This window comes from Girardinichthys multiradiatus, chromosome 10, assembly GCF_021462225.1.
Source record: "Girardinichthys multiradiatus isolate DD_20200921_A chromosome 10, DD_fGirMul_XY1, whole genome shotgun sequence".
Classification (NCBI taxonomy): domain Eukaryota; kingdom Metazoa; phylum Chordata; class Actinopteri; order Cyprinodontiformes; family Goodeidae; genus Girardinichthys; species Girardinichthys multiradiatus.
The window spans coordinates 27,162,558-27,188,168 of NC_061803.1; the positions used below are offsets into that span (position 1 = coordinate 27,162,558).

Here is a 25,611-nt window from a genome sequence, read left to right on the forward strand (position 1 = left end):
CAGAATTGGGTGGCTTCTTTATCTTCTTTGTATTCAGGATCAGATTGTTCTGCCTGCACTTGACCACCAGTGCACTGATTTATCTGTAGGCTTTTCTGTTTTTAAAAATCGTGGTGTATTGTTTTGTTCATGTCTTTCAGAACTCTTATAACCTGTTATAACCTCTTATAACCTTATAACCTGGAGTTTGTATAATTATATTATATTATATTAATCAATTTTAATGAACTATCTGACTAAGACACAGTATCTGCAGATATATATTCTTACATCGACATCCCTAGCTATTACACTGTAATATTTGTCTCACTTTGTGGCATGCACTGTTAACTAGATTTGCATGACTGTAGATTATTTTATTCCACTGGGACATCTTCTAAAGTTTGAGCTGCAAAAATTCCTACCAAAACATACAGCTCTGACAAAACAGCTCTCACGAATGGACATCTCAGAGGACCTCACAGTAGAACAAAGGAATCCTTTGCGTTCTGTGGGGTACAAGGACGATTATTTTCTTAGATAATTACTCTGAATACTCGATCAGACTGGCATCTTTCTTTGTCTTGTTCCTTCCTTAGGAAGACAGTTATCCAAGAGAAACCATAGCTATCTATTTAATATTCAAAGTAAATAAGCAGAAAATGACATTTAGGGAATTCTTACTGCAAAAAAAAAAAATGTTTCCATAGCAGAAATGCAAATAAGGTTGCCGTTTTTTTATCTAGACCAATTGCCTGCAATGTTTTAATCTTCATGCCCTATTCATTTAAAAGTTCTGCTAAATTCTCAAGCATATCACATAAACCCTGTAATTATTCCTTTACCTTGACAGTAGGATCAGGAATATGAGACCTTTGGAATTTGTCACCATTTGTAATCATTCTGGCAAGGATTAAATCTCACATTATTAATGTGAAGGTGATCTTTAGAACTGGTTGTAGCAAATTGAAAGGTCAGTCTGGCTCAGAGATTTCCGTGGGTTGCGCCCTGGACAAGTTCCTATTAGGACGGTAAAGGTCCCAAATAATCCATGCATTTGCTAAAATACCAGTGACCTATGTAGAATATGCAGTAGTGGTTTGCATCATCATTTTATTTAGTTTAGTAGTGGTTTTGGCCTTAGAACTCTTGCATGGATGCCTTTTTTCCCAGTCTCTTTCTGTTTGTTGAATCATGAATACTCACCTTAACTCGGGTGAGGCCTGGAGTGCTTTAGAAATTGTTCTGTTTTCTGCATTACCATTGTAGATGGATGTCTACACAACCTTTTATTTATTGTTGAAAGGGTGCACAAAGGGTATTTTGTAATTACCTTTCATTAAATATCCTTCATGTGAGGAGGAGGCTCCACAGTGGAACAACAGTACACAACTACTGCAGATGCAACACATTTCCCCCCAAAATTTTTTTATTTAAGTGAATTTCTCTTTTATCACCCAGAGATGACCATGCAATTTGCCACCATCTACTATCACACATTTCATGGTTTTAAGCTCACTGCCCTGGTTGCCTGGTAATTCTAGCATTCATTTTAAAATTATTTTGTTTTTAAATGGTCTTACCCTTACTTACTTGTCTGAGCTTTTAAAGCCATATGTGCTCCCTCGTTCTCTAAGATATGCTGACTTGCCGCTTCTGTCAATGGCAGGAGCCAGGCAAGGACTCAGAGGAGACCATATCTTCTCTGTAGGATGGTCCCAAGCTTCGGAGAAGCTTGTCACTGCGCATTAGAAAGGCTACTTCTCAGACAGTTTGTAAATCTCTTTTAAAAATCCACCTTTGTTGATAGCTTTTAATACCCAGTAGGGTGTTTGTTTTATGTAGGGTTATGTATTTCATTTATTTATATTTTAGTCATTTTAAATCTAGTCAGACAGTCATTTTCTACTACTTCTTCCATAGTGGGTCGCAGGGAAGCTGGTGCCTTTCCAGGAGTCTATGGGCGGAAGGCCGGGTACACCCTGGACAGATCACCACAGACACACACAGGATAAACAAACATGCACACACTCATTCCTAAGGGCAATGAGACCAATCAACCTAACAGTCATGTTTTTGGACTGTGGGAGGAAGCCGGAGTACCCGGGGAGAACCAACGCATGCACGGAGAGAACATGCAAACCCCATGCAGAAAGACACCCAGCCAGGAGTCGAACACAGGACCTTGCTGCAAGGCTGCGCCACCGCGCGCCACCTCATTTTGAATCAATTTAAATTTATTTACACGGGTCAAAAGTTTTAGATACACTTTCTCACTTAATGGTTCTCTTTATTGTCAGGACTTTTTAAATGGTAGATTCTCACCAAAGGCAACAATGTGAATGAACACACATGGAATTATAAAGTAAACAAGTGTCAAATAACTCCTAACATTTTCATAATTTAGATTCTTAAAAATAGCCACCCTTTGCTTTGATGACTGCTTTGCTCTCTAGCCGTTCTCTCCATGAGCTCCATGAGGTGGTCACCTGAAATAGTTTTCCAAAGAGTCTAGAAAGAACTTCCCAGAGGTTCATTGAGAGACGGCCAAAGGTTAATATTTCAGTCATCACAACAAAGGGCGGCTCCTTAGGGAATCTAAATTATAAAAACTTTTTTTTTTTTTTCAAATTTTGTTTGCTACATAATTACATACATGTTCATTCACTGTTCATCTCACTGAGGCTTTCAGTGAGAATCTATGTACAAAGTAAAAAGCCATAAACATAAATAAAACCATTATATGAGAGAGGTGTACTAAAACCTTTGTCTTGTAGTGTATATATGCTCTTAATCTGTACAGCATTTTGGTGTAGCAGTTTTTTTTTTGTGCTTTACAAATAAAATTGGATTGGAATGGATTTCTAATTTCTCATAATTTAAAATGGTTAGTAAATATATATGTTAAACATTTTATTTGTACTGAAGACAGTTTTTGTCTGATTCAACCAGTAACATCCAGAGTACTGAACAACCTCTGTAAGTGAAAATGCTGGCACAGCATTTTGTTGTGATTATGAATATATGTATTATTTTGACAATGCATACTGTCTATTTACAGTTTCTTTGTTAATAAAGATTTTTTTAAATCTCCTTTATGAAAGGGTTGTTGTAATTATGAATATAAATATGTTATTTATTCAGTCCGTTAAGGGTTGTCCTGTGAATACAAGCCCAATAAGGCGGTGGTATTGGGACAAAATCAAACAGGGTGAACCAAACTCTGACATTATTGAACAGCAAAACTCTGTACACACACGGAATGAATTCACACAATTTCTTAAAATACAAGAACTTATTAACAAAAATAAGTCAACTCAAAGTCAAACATATTTCAATCAACAAACTCTTTACCATGCTAAAACAATCCACCTGAACTACCAAGCAGAATTAAAGAATAAGGAAGACTAATGGGCTATGTACAATATAAACAAGCTGATCAAAGATGGTTGAAAATCATGACTGAAAGTGTGATGCAATATTACCATGCAATGTTATTTTTCTCAATGGTGTTTAATTAGCTGTCTTTATTTATTAAAACAATATTTAAAGAAATATTATTTTGAATGAGAACCACATTTTTAAGAAATGGGCTTAATTGTGTTACTTACAGTACTTATCAAGTTTAGTAAAATAATATTTAGGGAAATATTATTTTACTGGATTGAAAACTAACAACCCTTTTGGGTAAATGGTCTTTAGTAGGCAAACACGTGTTCTTAGCTGTTAGCAGTTAAAGCTAACAAAAGAAGCTTATAGCTCACTAAAAAGGGGTTGAAATGCATAAGCGTGGACCGCGTGTTTAAAAATCACCCTTTAAATAAAGTTTGTCTCAACTTTAAAAAACACACAAACTGAGCACATGTGCTGAGTAGATAATCTGCTAGCACTAAGATGGCTGAGTTTTCAACACAAACAAAACCAAATGTCATAAAACGAAAAATGTTTATATTATTTCACTGTAAACTACTTATCTCTGCCCAAAACACAACGTCTTACGTGAACTGTGCTGAGGAAAAGTTGTCCGGGGCGACAAAGTTGAAGAAAGCATCCACAGTGAACAAAGCTTTAACTGCAGCTAACCTCCGTAGCCGTGGGATGGGGCGGCTCGTTCTGTCGGCCGGCCAAACTGCCCATTACTGCTGCAGCCACGGTGATGCCATCGCGTTGTCCTTCCTTCAGACCGAGAAAACTGCTCCACTTGGCGTTGTAGAGACAGGATCTCTGCTGGGAACTCTTTGGAACACAGTTTACTTCTGTAGACCTGAGAGAGAAAAGTCAAGCCACGCTTGTACCTTAATCACCCTCGTTCATGAATGAATACCGGATACACAAACAGCAATTTATTCCTACTTAATTTAGTGCATATGATTGCGTGTTCATATGACAGTCTTGGATCCAGTTTGAAGAGTTATGCCTGTTTGCCTGCAAAGAGACATTAGCGTGGTTCCTCTGGAGACCTGCGTGGAAGAGGTCAGCTTGTTGCCAAAACTGGGTTTTTATTCGGACAGTGACGTCATGGGAAGTCCCGTTATTCCCTGTTCCTAGCTGTGCTGGAAGTAGGTTAATGCGATTTATTTTGAAAGTTCCAGAAAAGTTCATACTGGCCTTTTATTTTGTAACCCATGGCTGTGGTCCCAACAATTTGAATTTACAAAATTTAGAGATGCACAATGTTACTATCTTATTTTGCTAATTGTGGCCACCTGGCTTTCTGCTTATTGCTGGAATAAAGTTAAGTTGGATATGATGTCATTATCAGATTTATTTCTGTTTCCCAAAAGGAACGTGCCAAAATGACAAAAAAAAAAAAAAAAAAAAAAACTAATTAGGCTAGGATTCAGCCTTTGTTCTTTTTTGAATGTATTTTTCTTTTCAATTTTAATTTGCTTTTAAGAACATTTTGAGATTTTTTTAATTTTGTGCCTTCTATAAAACCTTCTTGCAGAAATGATTAAAGATTTAAATTTTTTGTGGTTTCATACAACAATACAAACAATGTTGGGCAGTTTCCTTCTGTTGTGATTATTCATCTGAGAATATTATTTAATATTAATATTTTATCAAATAATATTTCGGTCTGTTAAGGGTTGTCCTGTGAATACCAGCCCAGTAAGGCGATGGTTCGTTCGTTCGTTCGTTCGTCGTCTTCCGCTTATCCAGGACCGGGTTGCGGGGGCAGCAGACTCAGCAGAGACGCCCAGACGTCCCTCTCTCCAGACACCTCCTCCAGTTCCTCCAGGGGGAGCCCAAGGCGTTCCCAGGCCAGCCGAGAGACATAGTCCCTCCAGCGTGTCCTTGGCCGTCCCCTGGGCCTCCTCCCGGTGGGACGTGCCTGGAACACCTCCCGAGGAAGGCGTCCAGGAGGCATCCGGTATAGATGCCCGAGCCACCTCAACTGGCTCCTCTCGATGTGGAGGAGCAGCGGCTCTACTCCGAGCCCCTCCCGGATGGCCGAGCTCCTCACCCTATCTCTAAGGGAGTGCCCGGCCACCCTACGGAGGAAGCTCATTTCAGCCGCTTATATCCGTGATCTCGTTCTTTCGGTCATGACCCAAAGTTCATGGCCATAGGTGAGGGTAGGAACGTAGACCGACCAGTAAATTGAGAGCTTTGCTTTTTGGCTCAGCTCTCTCTTCACCACAATGGACCGGCACAGCGCCCCCATTACTGTGGCAGCTGCACCGATCCGTCTGTCGATCTCCCGCTCCATTCTTCCCTCACTCGTGAACAAGACCCCGAGATACTTAAACTCCTCCACTTGAGGCAGGAACTCCCCTCCAACCTGAAGAGGACAAGCCACCCTTTTCCGGTCGAGTACCATGGCCTCGGACTTGGAGGAGCTGATCCTCATCCCAGCCGCTTCACACTCGGCTGCGAACCGCCACAGCGCATGCTGTAGGTCTTGGCTAGAGGGGGCCAGCAGGACCACGTCATCCGCAAAAAGAAGAGACGAAATCCACTGGTCCCCAAACCAGACCCCCTCCGGCCCTTGGCTGCGTCTAGAAATCCGGTCCATAAAAGTTATGAACAGGACCGGCGACAAAGGGCAGCCCTGCCGGAGTCCAACATGCACTGGGAACAGGTCCGACTTAGTGCCGGCAATGCGGACCAAACTCCTGCTCCGCTCGTACAGGGACCGGATGGCCCCTAATAAAGGGCCCCCGATTCCATACTCCTGGAGCACCCCCCACAGGGCATCACGAGGGACACAGTCGAATGCCTTCTCCAGGTCCACAAAACACATGTGAACCGGTTGGGCAAACTCCCATGAACCCTCGAGCACCCTGTAGAGGGTATAGAGCTGGTCCAGTGTTCCACGGCTGGGACGAAAACCACACTGTTCCTCCTGAAGCCGAGGTTCGACTATCGGTCGGACTCTCCTCTCCAATACCCTGGCGTAGGCCTTACCAGGGAGGCTGAGGAGTGTGATCCCACTGTAGTGGGAACACACCCTCCGGTCCCCCTTCTTATAAAGGGGGACCACCACCCCAGTCTGCCAGTCCAGAGGCACTGTCCCCGACCGCCACGCAATGTTGAAGAGGCGTGTCAACCATGACAGCCCTACAACATCCAGAGACTTGAGGTACTCAGGGCGAATCTCATCCACCCCCGAAGCCTTGCCACCGCGGAGCTTTTTAACCACCTCGGTGACTTCAGCCTGGGTGATGAAAGAGTCCAACCCCGAGTCCCCAGCCTCTGTTTCCACCACGGAATGCGTGATGACAGGATTGAGGAGATCCTCGAAGTACTCCTTCCACCGCCCGATAATGTCCTCAGTCGAGGTCAGCAGTCTCCCGCCCCCACTATAAACAGTGTTGGCAGAGCACTGCTTCCCCCTCCTGAGGGGTATTAGGACAAAATAGAAAGGTGTGAGCCAAGCTCTGACATTATTGAACAGCATAAACTCTGCACACACATGAAATGAATTCACATGATTTCTTAAAATATAAGAATTTATTAACAAAAATAAGTCAACTCAAGGTCAAACATATTTCAATCAACAAACTATTTACTATGCTACAACAATCCAACTAAACTACCAAGCAGAATTAAAGAATAAGGAAGACTAAAGATGATTGAAAACCATGACCAAAAGAGTGATGCAACATTACCATGCAATGTTATTTATTTTTGAGAACCAAGGATTATCTTAAAGAATCTGGAAGTGAAGTTAAGTTAGTCTTTGAACCAACTTAGGCAATAATCAGCATACCTTTAGACAACCCTTCACAATACAAGATCGGGTAAAATATTATTTTAATAAAATAATGTTTTAAGAATGATCTGCTGAATAAAACCAACCTTCTGGATGACCATTTCTCAACGATGTCTAATTAGCTGCCTTTATTTATTAAAATAATATTTGAAGAAATATTATTAAGGGAATATTTTGGAAAGAGGCCAATCTTTCTGAAGAAATGGGGCTTAATGGTGTTTACTTAGTTATCAAATTTAGTAAAATGATGTTAGGGACACATTATTTACTGGATTGAAAACTAAACCTTTCTAGGTAAATATTATTTAGCAGGAAGCACATGTCCTTAGCTGTTAGCAGTTCAGCTAACAAAGAAGCTGCTAGCTTAGCACCAGATTCAAACACACCTTTAAAAATACTGTTAATAAAAGGGTTAAAATGCATAAGTGCGGACGGCGCGTTATGATCAATATTCTGTTTGAAATCACCCTTCAAGTTAAGTTTGTCTTAACTTTAAAAACACACAAACAAAAAACACAAAACCAAACTTCATAAAATGGAAAACGTTTAGATCATTTCATTCTAAATCACTTCTATATTATTCTGCCCAAACACTTAACCTCATGAACTGTGGTGAGGAACGTTGTCCAAGCGACGATGAAGTTTGAAGAGAGTGTCCACAGTGAACAATGGTTAGCTACAGCTAACCTCCTTAGCTGTGGGAGTGGCGGCTTTTCTGTCGGCCAGTCTGTGAACAAACAGTTAGCCTCCGTGGCCCGTTCTGTCCGCTAACCACACTGCACGTTACCGTTACCACGGTGATGGGGTCTCTGCTGTCTTCCTTCCAGACTGGGAGACCGCTCCGCTCGGCTTCATAGAGACCGCTTCTCTGTAGGGAGCTTCTCTTGGACAGTTTGCTTCTGCAGGCCTCAGAGAGAAAGTAAGCAAATCTTACACCTTAATTTCCCCGTTCATGAATAAAAATACCAGATACACAGACAGTATTTCATTCATACTTAACTTTGCATATGATCAATGATCATATGACATCCTTGGATCCAGTTGAAGAGTTTATGTCTGTTTGCCAGCAAAGAGACATCAGCGCGCTTTTCTCCCCTATCCGGTCCTTTTCGAAGGCCGTGTGGAAGAGGGCGGATGTAGCAACAAGGATTATCTTGAAGAATCTGGAAATGAAGTTAAGTTAGTCTTGGAACTAACTTAGGCAATAATCAGCAAACCTTTAGACAACCATTCACAATGCAAGATCAGATAAAATATTATTTTAATAAAAATAAATAAAATAATGTTTTAAAGAATGATCTGCTGAATAAAACCAACCTTCTGGATGACTAATTCTCAACAGTGTCTCATTAGATGCCTTTACTTATTGAAATAATATTTGAAGAAATATTATTAAGGGAATATTTTTGGAAAGAGCCAAATCTTTCTGGAGAAATGGGGCTTAATGGTGTTTACTTAGTTATTAGATTTAGTAAAATAATGTTTAGGGACTATTATTCACTAGCTTGAAAACTAACAACCTTTCTGTTAAATACTCTTTAGTAGCAAGTACGTGTTCTTACCGGTTAGCGTTGAGCTAACAAAAGAAGCTGATAGATTAGCACCAGAAACAAACACATACCTTTAAAATACCTCGGTTAATATAAGGGTTAAAATGCATAAGCGCGGACGGTGCGCTATGAGCAATCTTCTGTGTTTAAAATTACCCTTGAAGTAACGTTTGAATTAACTTTAAAAACACAAACACAGAACATAAACAGGGTACGTGTGCTGCAGATAGCCTGCTAGCACTAAGATAGCCGAGTTTCACACAAACAAAACCAAACTTCATAAGATGGAAAACGTTTAGATCATTTCAATCTAAATCTTTCTATTATTTTTCTGCCCAAACCTAACCTCTGACCATGCTGAGGGAACGTCGTCCAAGGGGCGAAGTTTGAAGAAACGTCCACAGTCAACAAGCGGCTAACCTGACCTCCGGAGCTGTGGCTTGAAAGACGGCTCGTTCTGTCCATCAACCAGCTGTTCATTACCGTACCCACAAAGGCCGTTGTCCTTCCTTCAGACTCGGCTTGTAGAAACAGCTTCTCTACTGGGGATTTCTCTGCGACACAGTTTCGGCAGGCCTCGGAGAGAAAGTAAGCAATGCTTATACATTAATTTCCACTCCTTATGAATGAAATCACTGGGTACACAAACAGTGCTTCACTCATACTTAACTTGTGCATATGATCGCGTGATCTAATGACACTCTTGGATCCAGTTTGAAGAGTTTATGTCATTTTTCCAGCAAAAGACATTAGCACGCTGGGCTTCTCCTGACCGGTCCCACTAGAGGCCGTGTGGAAAGAGGGCCGATGTAGCAACAGCTGTGCTTTTATTTGGGTAGTGGCATCACAGGAAGTCCGCAGTTATCCCGCTTCCTGGCTGTGCCGGAAGAAGGTTAATGCACTTTATTTTGAAAGTTCTAGAAAAGTCCGTACCGGAGTTTAATGTTGTATCCATGGCTGTGGGTCCCAACACTTCAGATAAACTGAGACAGTTTCTTTAATGAGGTTTCTCAGAATTTACATAACTCATTGACAAATAGGTTTACTTAAAAAAAAAATGTTTTTTAAGCTTCAGGTCCTGTTGTCAACAAGGAGAATGCAGTCAGATACAAATACACAAACTCCTTATTGGTGCATGCAGTAAGTCATTACAAAGTTTTTAGTGAGGCAAACTCAATCAGTTACTTTACAACTTATTTAATATACATAGTAGCCTTAATGTGCATTAAAACTCTAGGTTAATAGTGTTTTAATATAAATCTGATTTAATAGTGAAGGGCAGTAATATACAGGGGTTGGACAATGAAACTGAAACACCTGTCATTTTAGTGTGGGAGGTTTCATGGCTAAATTGGACCAGCCTGGTAGCCAGTCTTCATTGATTGCACATTGCACCAGTAAGAGCAGAGTGTGAAGGTTCAATTAGCAGGGTAAGAACACAGTTTTGCTCAAAATATTGAAATGCACACAACATTATGGGTGACATACCAGAGTTCAAAAGAGGACAAATTGTTGGTGCACGTCTTGCTGGCGCATCTGTGATCCAAGACAGCAAGTCTTTGTGATGTATCAAGAGCCACGGTATCCAGGGTAATGTCAGCATACCACCAAGAAGGACAAACCACATCCAACAGGATTAACTGTGGACGCAAGAGGAAGCTGTCTGAAAGGGATGTTCGGGTGCTAACCCGGATTGTATCCAAAAAACATAAAACCACGGCTGCCCAAATCACGGCAGAATTAAATGTGCACCTCAACTCTCCTGTTTCCACCAGAACTGTCTGTCGGGAGCTCCACAGGGTCAATATACACGGCTGGGCTGCTATAGCCAATCCTTTGGTCACTCATGCCAATGCCAAACGTCAGTTTCAATGGTGCAAGGAGCGCAAATCTTGGGCTGTGGACAATGTGAAACATGTATTGTTCTCTGATGAGTCCACCTTTACTGTTTTCCCCACATCCGGGAGAGTTACGGTGTGGAGAAGCCCCAAAGAAGCGTACCACCCAGACTGTTGCATGCCCAGAGTGAAGCATGGGGGAGTGGATCACACCAATTGCAACTGCATAACCTTGATTGGTTCCGGTGTGGAAAATCTCTGTCTGAAATCAAACTGGTCCAACTGAAGGTGTAAATTTTCTCACCTTTTCCGATCCCTGGACCAGCCCAGCAGTGTGAATGCATCCTTAATTTGAACTTTTTCCAAAGCCAATGGTCTGGGAGAAGATTTCTGAAGAAATTCAGTCAAGATTTGACCCATTTATGTATCATGATTTTCACACTTATCTTAATTAGGAGGTAGAGATACATAAATGTGCTCCACATCTCTGAAAAACACAATAAAAACTGTGGAAAAAGCCTGTTTAATTTAGTGCAGAGTAAGACCTTTAATTTACATATCAATTCCAGCTTTATTTTCTTATTCCTTTTTTTTCCTAATCCTATATTTTCTTATGGTGTTTAAAAGACAGATAGGGGTTCCCACTCCCCACATGCAACTTTTCTCCTTTTCTGTTGGGTTTTCAGAGTTCATATGTCTTCATCTAACCCAATCTTCTGCATCATCTCCTCTTACACCCACTACCTTCATGTCCTCTTTCAATCCATTCATAAAACACATTTTTGATGTTCTTCCTGTTTGGCATTTCCAGTCTCAGCATCCTTCTATCGATGTACTCACTATCCTTCCTCTTTACATATCCAAACCATCTCATTCTGGCCTCTCTGGCTTTATTTCCAACACACCTCACATGAGCTATCCATCTGATATACTTATTCCTGATCATATCGATCCTCATCACTCCCAAAGAGAACCTTAACATCTTCAGCTCTGCTACCTCCAGCTCTGCCTCCTGTTTCTTCCTCAATGCCACTGTCTCTAAATCATACAACATCATTGGTCTTACCTCTGTCTTTTATGCCTTTAAGTTCATTCTGGCTCATACACTTAGCACAAAACACACATGACACTTTTTTCCACCCGTTCCACTCCCTTGGATGCGTTTCTTCACCTCTTTTCTACACTCACAGTTTATCTATACTGTTGAGCCTAAGTACTTAAAATCCTTCACTTTCTTTATCACTATTCCCTGTAACCTGTGATAAATTGTGATGAAGTTCATTATTTTCCATAATGTCATGATGAAAATGTAACATTCATATATTTTAGATTCATTGCACACTAACTGAAATATTTCAGGTCTTTTATTGTCTTAATACGGATGATTTTGGCATACAGCTCATGAAGACCGAAAATTCCTATCTCACAACATTAGCATATTTCATCCGACCAATAAAAGAAAAGTGTTTTTAATACAAAAAACGTCAACCTTCAAATAATCATGTACAGTTATGCACTCAATACTTGGTCGGGAATCCTTTTGCAGAAATGACTGCTTCAATGCGGCGTGGCATGGAGGCAATCAGCCTGTGGCACTGCTGAGGTCTTATGGAGGCCCAGGATGCTTCGATAGCGGCCTTTAGCTCATCCAGAGTGTTGGGTCTTGAGTCTCTCAACGTTCTCTTCACAATATCCCACAGATTCTCTATGGGGTTCAGGTCAGGAGAGTTGGCAGGCCAATTGAGCACAGTGATACCATGGTCAGTAAACCATTTACCAGTGGTTTTGGCACTGTGAGCCGGTGCCAGGTCGTGCTGAAAAATGAAATCTTCATCTCCATAAAGCTTTTCAGCAGATGGAAGCATGAAGTGCTCCAAAATCTCCGGATAGCTAGCTGCATTGGCCCTGCCCTTGATAAAACACAGTGGACCAACACCAGCAGCTGACACGGCAACCCAGACCATCACTAACTGTGGGTACTTGACACTGGACCTCTGGCATTTTGGCATTTCCTTCTCCCCAGTCTTCCTCCAGACTCTGGCACCTTGATTTCCGAATGACATGCAGAATTTGCTTTCATCCGGAAAAAGTACTTTGGACCACTGAGCAACAGTCCAGTGCTGCTTCTCTGTAGCCCAGGTCAGGCGCTTCTGCCCTGTTTATGGTTCAAAAGTGGCTTGACCTGGGGAATGCGGCACCTGTAGCCCATTTCCTGCACACGCCTGTGCACGGTGGCTCTGGATGTTTCTACTCCAGACTCAGTCCACTGCTTCCGCAGGTCCCCCAAGGTCTGGAATCGGCCCTTCTCCACAATCTTCCTCAGGGTCCGGTCACCTCTTCTCGTTGTGCAGCGTTTTCTGCCACACTTTTTCCTTCCCACAGACTTCCCATTGAGGTGCCTTGATACAGCACTCTGGAAACAGCCTATTCATTCAGAAATTTCTTTCTGTGTCTTACCCTCTTGCTTGAGGGTGTCAATAGTGGCCTTCTGGACAGCAGTCAGGTTGGCAGTCTTACCCATGATTGGAGTTTTGAGTGATGAACCAGGCTGGGAGTTTTAAAGGCCTCAGGAATCTTTTGCAGGTGTTTAGAGTTAACTCGTTGATTCAGATGATTAGGTTCATAGCTCGTTTAGAGACCCTTTTAATGATATGCTAATTTTGTGAGATAGGAATTTTGGGTTTTCATGAGCTGTATGCCAAAATCATCTGTATGAAGACAATAAAAGACCTGAAATATTTCAGTTAGTGTGCAATGAATCTAAAATATATGAATGTTAAATTTTCATCATGACATTATGGAAAATAATGAACTTAATCACAATATGCTAATATTTTGAGAAGGACCTGTATGTATTCTTTCTTGCTCCCGGCTAATCTTTATTCCTCTCCTTTCCAAGGCAAACCTCCATCTCTCTAGTTTTTGTCCCACCTGTTCCCTGCTGTCATCACAGATCAGAATGTCATCCGGAAACATCTAAGTCCATGGAGATTCATGTCTAACCTCATCTGTCAACCTGTCCATCAACACAGCAAACAAGATGGGTCTCAGAGCCAATACTTGATGCAGTTCCACTTCCACCTTGTACTCCTCTGACACACCTACAGCACACCTCACAACTATCTTACAGCTCTCATACGTGTCTGGCACCACTCTATCATACTTCTCTGCTACTCCAAACGTCTGTCATATGTTTTCTCTAGATCTACAAAAACACAATACAGCTCCCTCAGACCTTCTCTGTACTTCTCTATCAAAGTCCTCAAGGCAAATACTGTATCATATCTGTAGTACTTTTTATTGGCATGAAACCATACTGCTGCTCAGAGATGCTCACTTCTGACCTCAGTCTGGCTTCCACTGCTATTTTCCATAATGTCATTGTACTCATTGACTCAACTTTTTTCCCCTGTAGTTGCCACCAACTCTGCAAATATCCCTTGTTCTTGAAAAAACCAGCACACGTCCATTCTATTCCTCAACCATCTTATCTAAGATGTCATTAAACAGCCTAGTCAAAAACTTTACTGCTGTCTCTCCTAAACACTTCCATACCTCCACAGGTACATCATCAGGACCAAATGCCTTTCCACTCTTCATTCTTAAAATGCCTTCCTTACTTTATCCATACTGGACTTTGCTACCTTCTGATCCACAGTGGTCGCTTCTTCTGCTCTTTTATTGTTTTTCATTTTCCTCATTCATCAACTCTTCTTATCACACGTGTTACACCTATCAGTACATTTCCATCTTGATCCTTAATCACCCCAACCTGCTTAACAGCCTTCCATCTCTGTCTCTCTCCCTTCTTACTGTCCAACCTATCATATAAGTCACTATATGCTCTTTCTTTGGGCTTAGCTACTTTTATATTAACTCTACATTGAGTCTCCCAGTACCCCTGGTAACTTTCTCCGTACATACTCATTTGGTTTTAAATATAATGCTTGCAACGTATTGATTGGTAGTTGTTTCTCCAAAGGCCTGTCTACAGCTCCAAAGCTGGTTCTTTGCACTCTGGTTCAGCAATGATTCATGGTTCTGGATGGTGAAATTGAACACAGGTTGCAAAGGGAGGCAGTCAACCAGGCGGTTAAACAGTGGGGAGGTGCCATGGACACGGTTGCTGTCTCAGCAATATTGACATCCATTAGGTTAGCACACATTGTAATCACCCCTCCTTGAACCGCCACCTTAACGTGGAAGAGGGGTTTGAGTGCTCGAATGATCCTAGAGGCTATGTTGTCTGGGGCCTAAATGCCCCTGGTAGGGTCTCCCATGGCAAACAGGCTCTAGGTGACGGGTCAGACAAAGAGCGGTTCAAGAACCCCTCATGACGACTACAAAATCGAGGCACGTGACGTCGCCCGGTACGGCGGAGCCGGGGTCCCACCCTGGAGCCAGGCCTGGGGTCGGGAGTTGTCGGACCCGCGGGACCCGGCCGGGCCAAGCCCGAACGAGAGACGTGAGACCATCCCCCAGTGGGCCCACCACCTGCAGTGGGAACCGTGAGGGACCGGTGCAAAGAGGATTGGGCAGCGGACGAAGGTGGAGACCTCGGCGGCCCGATCCCCGGATGCTTAGGCTGGCTCTAGGGACGTGGAATGTCACCTCGCTGAGGGGGAAGGACCCTGAGCTTGTGCGGGAGGTCGAGAGATATCGACTAGAAATAGTCGGGCTCGCCTCCACGCACAGCGTGGGCTCTGGAACCCATCTCCTTGAGAGGGGCTGGACTCTCTTCTACTCTGGAGTGGCCCGCGGGGAGAGGCGGAGGGCTGGGGTGGGTCTGCTTGTCGCCCCCCAGCTCCGCCGTCTCGTGTTGGGGTTTACCCCAGTGGATGAGAGGGTCGCATCCCTGCGCCTTCGGGTTGGGGAGAGGTCTCTGACTATCATTTCAGCCTACGGGCCGAGTGGTAGTGCGGAGTACCCGGCCTTCTTGGCGTCCCTGTCGGGGGTGCTGGATAGTGCCCCTCCTGGGGACTCCATTATTCTGCTGGGGGACTTCAACGCCCACGTGGGAAACGACAGTGACACCTGGAGAGGCGTGATCGGGAGGAATGGCCTCTCCGATCTGAATCCGAGCAGTGTTTTGTTATTGAACTTCTGTGCTAGTCACGGATTGTCCATAATGAACACCATGTTCAAACATAAGGGTGTCCATCAGTGCACTTGGCACCAGGATACCCTAGGCAGGAGGTCAATGATCGACTTTGTTGTCATATCATCAAACCTTCAGCCGCATGTTTTGGACACTCGGTTGAAGAGAGGGGCTGAGCTGTCCACTGATCACCACCTGGTGGTGAGTTGGATCCACGGCGGGAGGAGAAAGCCGGACAGACTTGGCAGGCCGAAGCGCATGGTGAGGGTCTGCTGGGAACGTCTAGCGGACCCCTTGGCCAGGGATGTATTCAACTCTCACCTCCGGGAGAGCTTTGACCAGATTCCGAGGGATGTTTGAGACATAGAGTCTGAGTGGACCATGTTCTCCGCATCTATTGTCGATGCTGGTCTGCGGTGCCTGTCGCGGTGGCAATCCCCGAACCCGGTGGTGGACACCGGCAGTAAGGGACGCTGTCAAGCTGAAGAAGGAGTCCTATCAACTGTGGTTGGCATGTGGGACTCCTGAGGCGGCTGACGGATACCGTGAGGCCAAGCGTGCCACGGCCCGGGCGGTGGCAGAGGCAAAAACCCGGACCTGGGAGGAGTTTGGTGAGGCCATGGAGAAGGACTACCGGTTGGCCCCGAAGCGATTCTGGCAAACCATCCGGGGCCTCAGGAGGGGGAAGCAGTGCTTCGCCAACACTGTTTACAGTGGTGGTGGGGAGCTGCTGACCTCGACTGGGGACATTATCGGCCGGTGGAAGGAGTACTTCGAGGATCTCCTCAATCCTGCCATCACGCATTCCGTGGTGGAAACAGAGGCTGGGGACTCGAGTTTGGACTCTTTCATCACCCAGGCTGAAGTCACCGAGGTGGTTAAAAAGCTCCGCGGTGGCAGGGCTTTGGGGTTGGATGAGATCCGCCCTGAGTACCTCGAGTCTTTGGATGTTGTGGGGCTGTCATGGTTGACAGGCATCTTCAACATTGCGTGGCAGTCAAGGACAGTGCCTTTGGATTGGCAGACTGGGGTGGTGGTCCCCCTACATAAGAAGGGTGACCGGAGGTTGTGTTCCAACTACAGGGGGATCACACTCCTCAGCCTCCCTGGTAAGGCCTACGCCAGGGTATTGGAGAGGAGAGTCCGGCCGATAGTCAAACCCCGGCTTCAGGAGGAGCAGTGTGGTTTTCGTCCCTGCCGTGGAACACTGGACCAGCTCTGTACCCTCTACAGGGTACTCGAGCGTTCATGGGAGTTTGCCCAACCAGTCCACATGTGTTTTGTGGACCTGGGGAAAGCTGTGTCCCTCGTGATGCCCTGTGGGGGGTGCTCCAGGAGTATGGAATCGGGGGCTATCCGATCTCTGTACAAGCGGAGCAGGAGTTTGGTTCGCATTGCCGGCACTAAGTCAGACCTGTTCCCGGTGCATGTTGGACTCCGGCAGGGCTGCCCTTTGTCACCGGTCCTGTTCATATCTTTTATGGACAGGATTTCTTGGCGCAGCCAAGGGCCGGAGGGGGTCTGGTTTGGGGACCAGAGGATTTTGTCTCTTCTTTTTGCAGATGACGTGGTCCTGCTGGCCTCCTCTAGCCAAGACCTACAGCATGCACTGGGGTGGTTTGCAGCCGAGTGTGAAGCGGCTGGGATGAAGATCAGCTCCTCCAAGTCCGAGGCCATGGTTCTCGACCGGAAAAGGGTGGCTTGTCCTCTTCTGGTTGGAGGGGAGTTCCTGTTTCAAGTGGAGGAGTTTAAGTATCTCGGGGTCTTGTTCACGAGTGTGGGAAGAATGGAGCGGGAGATCGACAGACGGATCGGTGCGGCTGCCACAGTAATAGGGGCGCTGTGCTGGTCTGTTGTGGTGAAGAGAGAGCTGAGCCGAAAAGCAAAGCTCTCAATTTACCGGTCGGTCTACGTTCCTACCCTCACCTATGGCCATGAACTTTGGGTCATGACCGAAAGAACGAGATCACGGATACAAGTGGCAGATATGAACTTCCTCCTTAGGGTGGCCGGGCACTCCCTTAGAGATAGGGTGAGGAGCTCGGCCATCCGGGAGGGGCTCGGAGTAGAGCCGCTACTCCTCCACATTGAGAGGAGCCAGTTGAGGTGGCTCGGGCATCTATACCGGATGCCTGCTGGACGCCTTCCTCAGGAGGTGTTCCAGGCACGTCCCACCGGAAGGAGGCCCAGGGGACGGCCCAGGACACGCTGGAGGGACTATGTCTCTCGGCTGGCCTGGGAACGCCTTGGGCTCCCCCCGGAGGAGCTGGAGGAGGTGTCTGTGGAGAGGGACGTCTGGGCGTCTCTGCTGAGTCTGCTGCCCCCGCGACCCGGTCCCGGATAAAGCGGAAGATGACGAGTACGAGTACATTGTAATCACAAATGACCCTCTTCTCTGTTTTGTTTTTTATTTCTATATGTTTGTTTGTCTCACATAGGTGCTGTAAAATAAGATGTCTGACTGCATTTGGGAGCAATCCTGGACACCTGGCTTCCAACTATTTCGGAAATTATCTGTTGCACAGAGCTAAATAAACATTTCAAGCATAATTTGTTACAGCTGTTGTTTCAATTATGGATGTTAATTAATACATTTCTGCTATATATATGTAAATACCTTGGCTGCATATTACAAGTAAGAGGAAGATACCGAATATTGTCCTGTCAAGAAGCTGGTAAACTCTTTAGGGTAAGATAAGAAAATGTAAAATCTGTGCATTAGCAGAGTATATGTTTTAGTCTTATAGATATTGGATTTTCCAAATTCATTAGTATCTTTCTCTGTGATTCATGTTGGTTTCTGCAATACAGGTAAGAGGAAACACCAAAAAACATCAAATGACACAAACAGAAAAATGATGTTTATTTTTTCTCATTTAGCGAAGATTCCTTTAGACAGAAGCTGCTGTGCGACTGGCTAAGTTGGAAAATCAGTCATTAATTACTTATCACTTATATATCATTTAAAGTAGACATTGATGTTTATCCGACCAAAGCTGAATCAATACAAAAGTATGCAGTATGTGCTTATGGTAACGGGTTCTGCACAGCTTTTGCCACAGAACATTGAGCTTTGATCGGCAATTAAACTCTGCAGCAAAGACAGACCAACAAAATTGCTTGTTCATAAAAAAAAAAATTTGCATGGAATACATAAATAATAATATGAACTTTACACATTGCAGAAAAAGCATAATTTCTATTTGACATATCAGGCAAAAAAGTTATATCTAAATCTCAGCTCTTGCTCAGTTAATGAAATAGAGGAATGGAGGGTTAGATTTACAGAGTTGGATTTTTCCCTTCTTCTCTTTGTTTTCATAGTAACATGCTGCACATTCCAACAACAGAAAATGCAGACAAACCCTGTCATGCTTTTTGGCTCATGGACAGATCTATCTGTGGCTAGTAAATAGGTTTATTAATGACCTGGCAGACTAAATCCTGTGGTGTAAAATGTGACTGTATTCCAGTGAATGTTAGCATAGTCAGAGTTGATGTTGCTTGTTCTACAGCTCCTTGCAAATGTATTCAGACTTCTTGAAATTTTGCAATTTGTTTTTTGTCGTGGTGCGACATTTTGGACTTTGTTGTGGTCTTGTGTTTTCAACCGTTTATTTATTTTGAGGTTTTGTAGTCATGTTTGTATATTTCCTTTTGTTCCCTGTTAGTTTTGTTCCTTCTACCGCCTCCTAGTGTTTTGTCATTTTCTTTCCTTTTCGTTCTTAAGTTTTCCTTATGATTACTTTCTTATTACTTTGTATGGTTTTTATTATTCATATTATTCTTATGCTTTCCTATTGCTTGTTATGGTTTTCTTATGATTATGATTATTATTATATGTGTTGTTATTCTAGTTCCCTTGTAGTCTCTAGTTTAGTCCCCCATTTAGTATATCTGTGTTTATGTTTTGAGATTCGTTCACTTGGGCTTTTTGTTTACTAGTTTATTTTATCTGTTCCTTCTCGTCCTGGTTCCCTTTCTGTGTTTTAGTTTTTGTTTATTTACGGTCAGGGTTTCTTTTGGTTTATTATGTTCATCCATAGTCTTGCTTAGATCTGTTTTCCTGAGTTTTATTATTTATAGTTTTGTTTTTGTAGTCAGGTCCCTTTGGTTATGTTATTGTCTAGCTTCCCTCATGTTCCCTTTTGTCTTCTAGTTTGGTCACCTTAGCAACTACCCAGATTCCCTCAGTTCTCTATAGTCTGGTCCACACCTGATTTCCATTCTCATCTGATTACCTGCCTCTCTGTTTCATTGGTCCATACCTCACTCCCCTCTGTTAATTAGCTCTCTGGTTCTCATTGTACTTTGCTGGTTCCTCCATTCACTATCCCGTTCTCCACTCATGTCTAAGTGCTTTTTGTATTATGTTCCTGCAGAATCTATGCTGTAAGTTTTTGGAGTTTCAAACAGAGTTTTTCTACCTGCAGTGATATTTGGTACGTTCTTGCTACGCTTTTGGAAAACCTTTTTGAACTTTTCTTGAATAAAGAAAGACGACTCCTTTAACATCCTTTTCTAATTTCCCCTCGGGGATCAATAAAGTATCTTTGAATTGAATTGAATGCTGCTGCTTAGCTCTTCTTGTCTGTACGTTGGTCACTCTAAACCACAGAACGCGATATTTTTATTTTTCATCTATAACCTTGAATGCATTTATTGGGATTTCCTGTGATTGACCATGTAGTGCATAACCATGAAGTGCAAGTGAAATAACATTTCTTTTTACAAACAGAAATCTGAAAAGTGATGTGGATTGGTATTCAGCTCCCCTTTACTCTGATGCTATTAAATTATATCCATTGCAACCAACTGCCTTCAGAAGTCAAACATTTATAAAAAGTAGTTCACTTGTGTGAATTCTTTTAGAGGTTTGTTAAAGAGAGGTTTAATGTTTTGGGACAACAACCCAAAACTTATATCCAGAGCTGCTATGAAAGGTTAAGGTCAAACCATATTTATACATTAGTATGGCCCAGTCATGTGTCAAGACCTAAATCCAGCTGTGAATTTCTGAAGCTATTTTGCAAAGAATAGGCAGACATTTCAGCTTAGTGTCATGTATAGCTTGTAAAGACGTACTCCAAAAGAGCTGCAGCTGGGATTCAAATAAATGGTGGTTCTACTAAGTATTTGTCTCAGGGGGACAAAAAAAAATGCACAAAATATTTTTATGATTTTTCATTATGAAAAATGCTACAACAGCAATCATTCCGCCTTTAATTTACATTTACACACTACTTTGTGTTGGTCTATCGCATATATTCTCCATAAGATAGATAGGCTTGTGGTTGTAATGTGACAATTTGTAAAAAAAAAAAAAAAAAAAAGGGGGTTTGGACTTTTGCAAGGTCCTGTAAAACTATATGTACACATTTGGAAGATTCCCCAAGAAAAAGATTTTACAAAATCTCCTTTTTAATATCTGTGCAAAACCTCCCAATTTCAAGAACATGATTTCTTCAGAGGACTTACATATGCATAAGCTAGGAAATGATTGGAGCTTGTGTTCATTGCACTGGGAATAAAATCAGTGAAATTGTAACAGCTTGGCTTTCGGCAGCTGCACTGCTTACACTCCTCTTATCCTTTCTATTATCAAGACTGAGGCTGTGATGATCAAAGGATAAAAGAAGTGATGTTAACAAAGAAACTTGAGAGTCAGTCCTCACACAAAATATTTTTTTTATGTGCACAGGTGGGTTTTTATACTGACAACATTGCACAGCAGCATTAAAATGAAATATTTACATGCAGAGGAATTTTATTGTGCACACAGAAGCCACACATTAAAAAAAAAAAAAAGTACATTCAGGTTTACTTTCAGGTTTGAGGGTGGTATTTTACATTTTTATAGAAAAGAGAGAGGGGCCAAAAGCAAAGATATTAAAATCTACCACCAATACCTAACTGATCAATATTCTATGAAATGGCTTTATCGAGTTGTTTTGAGAAATTTATTTCACAGTGGGACAAGGGGCATTGTTTCAATTTCATTTTGTGCTACAGATGAGCTCTTTGTTGGGTTAAAAATACATTTCTTTGTGTTTTTGTACCAATTAAAATATGTCAACTTCTAAAGCAGCAGTAGCCCAATATTCAGTTGCTCAATAAATGTCCATGGTAACACAGAAAAGAACTTATTTTAGCTATTTCCATGAAAATGTGATATGTGCAATCAATCTGTTGCTGGTTGAGGTGTCTTTAAAAGAATTTTTTGCAAGTGAGGGAAAAAAAAGAGTAGGGTAAATTGCTTTCTTGATGAAGAAAACAAAACTTGTAATCTGTTGTTTTCCTCTATGAAGAACAAAACAAATCCAAACGTTTCCTCATTAGACTGCAAACATCAACTACTGCAGGCCACCTGGAAGGTTCTTCCAGTTAGCTATAGGCAAACATAACATATACCCACAGTTTACTTATAAGATAGGTATTGTAGGTATTGTGTTGGTATTCAGTTCCTTAAATATCCCCAACATCAACCCTAATATACCATGTAAACACGTTGTGGATACTTAGTTGGTACCTTGGTGGTATCCTTGTAGGTACCTACAAGGGCTTAACAGTATTGTGAAGTGTGACCTGTTGATCACGAAATTCTAATTAAATCCACATTACCTACAGGGTACTTATAAGCACCTATGAGAAACCTACCAAAAACGTGCAATGTACTTATTGGGTGCTTACCATACAAGTAACCAACGTGTAGACCTTAGGATACTCCCTACCCTGTGGATAGCTTGTGCTGTAAGTCTTCTGCGCACACCCTGCAATTGTATTATAGTTTTCAATGTTTCTATCTAGACTTCTGCATTGAGAGGTCACTATTATTTACATTAGGATCAGAAGTAAAGTTTTGCTGTGTGTGTGAGAGAAAGCAGTCACTTTGATCATAAATAGACATTTCAAAGGGCTGATTTGTATATTTTGAAGGGAGGTTCTGTAAAGTCATTATCAGTAATAGTTCCCTTACCTGAAGAAGAAAGATGCAATTTTCACCATGATCTGTCTCATCCTATGACTTAGCAGGTCCAAATAACTATGAGAACTGGAAAAGCCAGGAAAATCTATTTTTGGTAGAGCTATGGCAGACAAACGAGTCACAGCACATCTGGCAGATTGATCTTGAGGCTCAGCTAATGTTAACATCACATAGGAACACAGATGTTGGTTGGCAGGAAGAAACATGCCAAATGTAACACGACACATTTTAGAGTTTAAGATGAGTCATGCAGTTAGTGTTACTAACTGAGACCAGCTGTTTCTCCATGCTTTGTATTCTGGATCATTTTACCAAGTCACCAATTCTGCAGAAAATACAAATACAGAGAGTACAAAATGGCAACCAGCACCCACGAGAAGATTAGCTCTCTGTTGCAGAATGATTGAAAAGCTGACATGCCTCTATTTCCAATTTTCTTTTAATAGCTTCTTCTGTGTCTTTGATTCTACTAAAAAATGACTAACTCTTAAATGACTAAATCTTCCTTCCACAGTAACAACCTTCACATTGAAGAGTGTTGGTGCTTAGGCACGGTACATTGACAGGTATTGATAGGTATTCTTACTCGTTCATTGAAACCAATATCCCACTGTTATTTATAGAAAGAGTTTTAAATTATTCTGCATGCAGGCTAATCCAATGAAAAACAAGTTGAACATGGAGTAAAATAGAGAACCTTTAAAACTGATCTGTTTTTGTCTTCATGGCAAAGGAAGTTCAAGAGGTGACTAATGTAAATGTGAAAAACTGTACTGAAGTCAAAAATAGCAGCAGTTACTTGTCATTCAGTCTCTGCTGGGATGCAAACAGAGCTGCTTTGCCCACGCACAAAAACAAGAAATGCAGCTTTTTTCATCGTCCTCAATTGCAAATGAAGATGAGCTCAGGATCTGCTTTCACTTGTTTGTCTTCCATTTGTTACTTCTGTTCTTCTTTGTCTTTATTCTGTTAGATAAACAGAATAGAAAGCACAGAGATTAATACAGAGGCTGCAACTCCTTTCAGCACATTTACATGCTCATTCACAATCTGAGTCGTTTGCAGTGGATGCTATTATTGGAAATGGCAAGCAAGTAAAAATAGCAATGAAGCTGTTATCATTTCCCATGTGTACTTAGTAAGCTTGTCACATCTAATTAAATTCGATATATGAAATTCACATACAGAAAGCTCCAATAAATCCTTACAGCAAGAATAAATGAGAAAGGTAAAATAAAATAAAAAATGGATTGCCCAGGTTTCAGCAGCAATAAAGGAATAAAAAGTGTTTATCTCTGAAAATCTTGCTCAATGCTAAGGGTGAAATACATTTCTAATATGCAAAGGCAATCTTTGCTGTTGTATGGGGGTGTTGATACATTTTTACAGAGGGGATTTATTTCCATTTTCTAATTTGAACATACCATGGCTGATTGTCTTTTGAAAAACATCAGATTTTGCACTCTGAGGTGCCTGCATGGCTTTTTTAAATAGAATATCTGTCCTATAATTTAACATAAAGGCAATGGGATGAGTCAGCTTCCTCTATCAAGGTGTAGTACTAAGGTTTGAAAAGGTTAGGTTTCAAAACTGCTTTAATTAATCATCACGTTCATATGGTTTGAAGCTCTGTCAATAGCATGACAGCCAATGGGCTGAAATGACCAGGGTTCTCTTGGCTGTATAAAGCATAGAGCAGCACTGCGCTGCCCCTCCCCCACCAGGTGCTTGAAAACCTTTCCCTTGTTTACAACAAGGCCAAAGACCAAGATTCGAAAGTCAAGATGTGTAAACTAAAGAAGTTTCACACATCGTTTTTACTAAATGAATGCCGTTTAAAAATCTGGCTAACTACGAGCAGTGTCTGATAGGCAGCTGATTATAGACTACACCCAGAAAGAAAATACTTTTTATTAACCACCCAATGTCAGCTAGTTAGACTCAGTGTTTCTGTAGAAATAATAGGACAAAAGGGATTATTATTCTGTGAAATAAGCATGGTTCCTTAAATCTTCATAAATCTACTGACTTTACCAGGTGTATGTGAATGTACTGCATACATATATTTATTTAGAAAAATAATAAATGTGTTCCTGTTCAGTCCTTAATATCTCAAACAGGGGTAGATACCCCATTTTAAAAGCCTTTGCTAGGGAAACTTTGAGAGTAAACATTGAATTACGAAGGAGCAATTCTCCTTCAAACAAATCTTTGCTTGGCATAGGAAAGCACAGAAAGTGGGTAAAAAAAATGCAGTATTGGAGGGCATAGTTCAAGGCTGGAATTAGTTTTATTGAAGATGTGTTCAAGAGTAATGACTTTATCTGTGGGTCATATGTGCAGATAATGGAAAAACGTCTAAAACAGACTTTTGGAAATATTCTTAGCTAAGAAGCTGTACTCTGTAAAAGCAAAATCCTTCTAATAGCTAAAACTTTGGTGCAAGTATTCTGGGCAAGGGCAAGTAGGAAAGGGATCATCATGACATTATTAACTTATGAGACAATCTCACCCACTGAAGCTTAATGGTCTAAAAAAGCAAAAGAGGAAGATGTGCAAGGGAGGACATACAGGTCCTTCTCAAAATATTAGCATATTGTGATAAAGTTCATTATTTTCCATAATGTCATGATGAAAATTTAACATTCATATATTTTAGATTCATTGCACACTAACTGAAATATTTCAGGTCTTTTATTGTCTTAATACGGATGATTTTGGCATACAGCTCATGAAAACCCAAAATTCCTATCTCACAAAATTAGCATATCATTAAAAGGGTCTCTAAATGAGCTATGAACCTAATCATCTGAATCAACGAGTTAACTCTAAACACCTGCAAAAGATTCCTGAGGCCTTTAAAACTCCCAGCCTGGTTCATCACTCAAAACCCCAATCATGGGTAAGACTGCCGACCTGACTGATGTCCAGAAGGCCACTAT

At 42.0% G+C, this 25,611-nt stretch overlaps 1 protein-coding gene across 1 annotated transcript in view; it reads right to left on the minus strand.

Annotated features, from left to right (window-relative positions):
- Positions 1-19,811: 19,811 nt before the first annotated feature.
- Positions 19,812-25,611, minus strand: part of LOC124875729 (urotensin-2 receptor) — a 161,189-nt gene continuing 155,389 nt past the window's right edge. The window contains exon 4 of the mRNA XM_047378082.1: positions 19,812-23,635. The gene's annotated coding sequence lies outside the window, so the exon portion shown is untranslated. The remainder of the gene's footprint in view (positions 23,636-25,611) is intronic.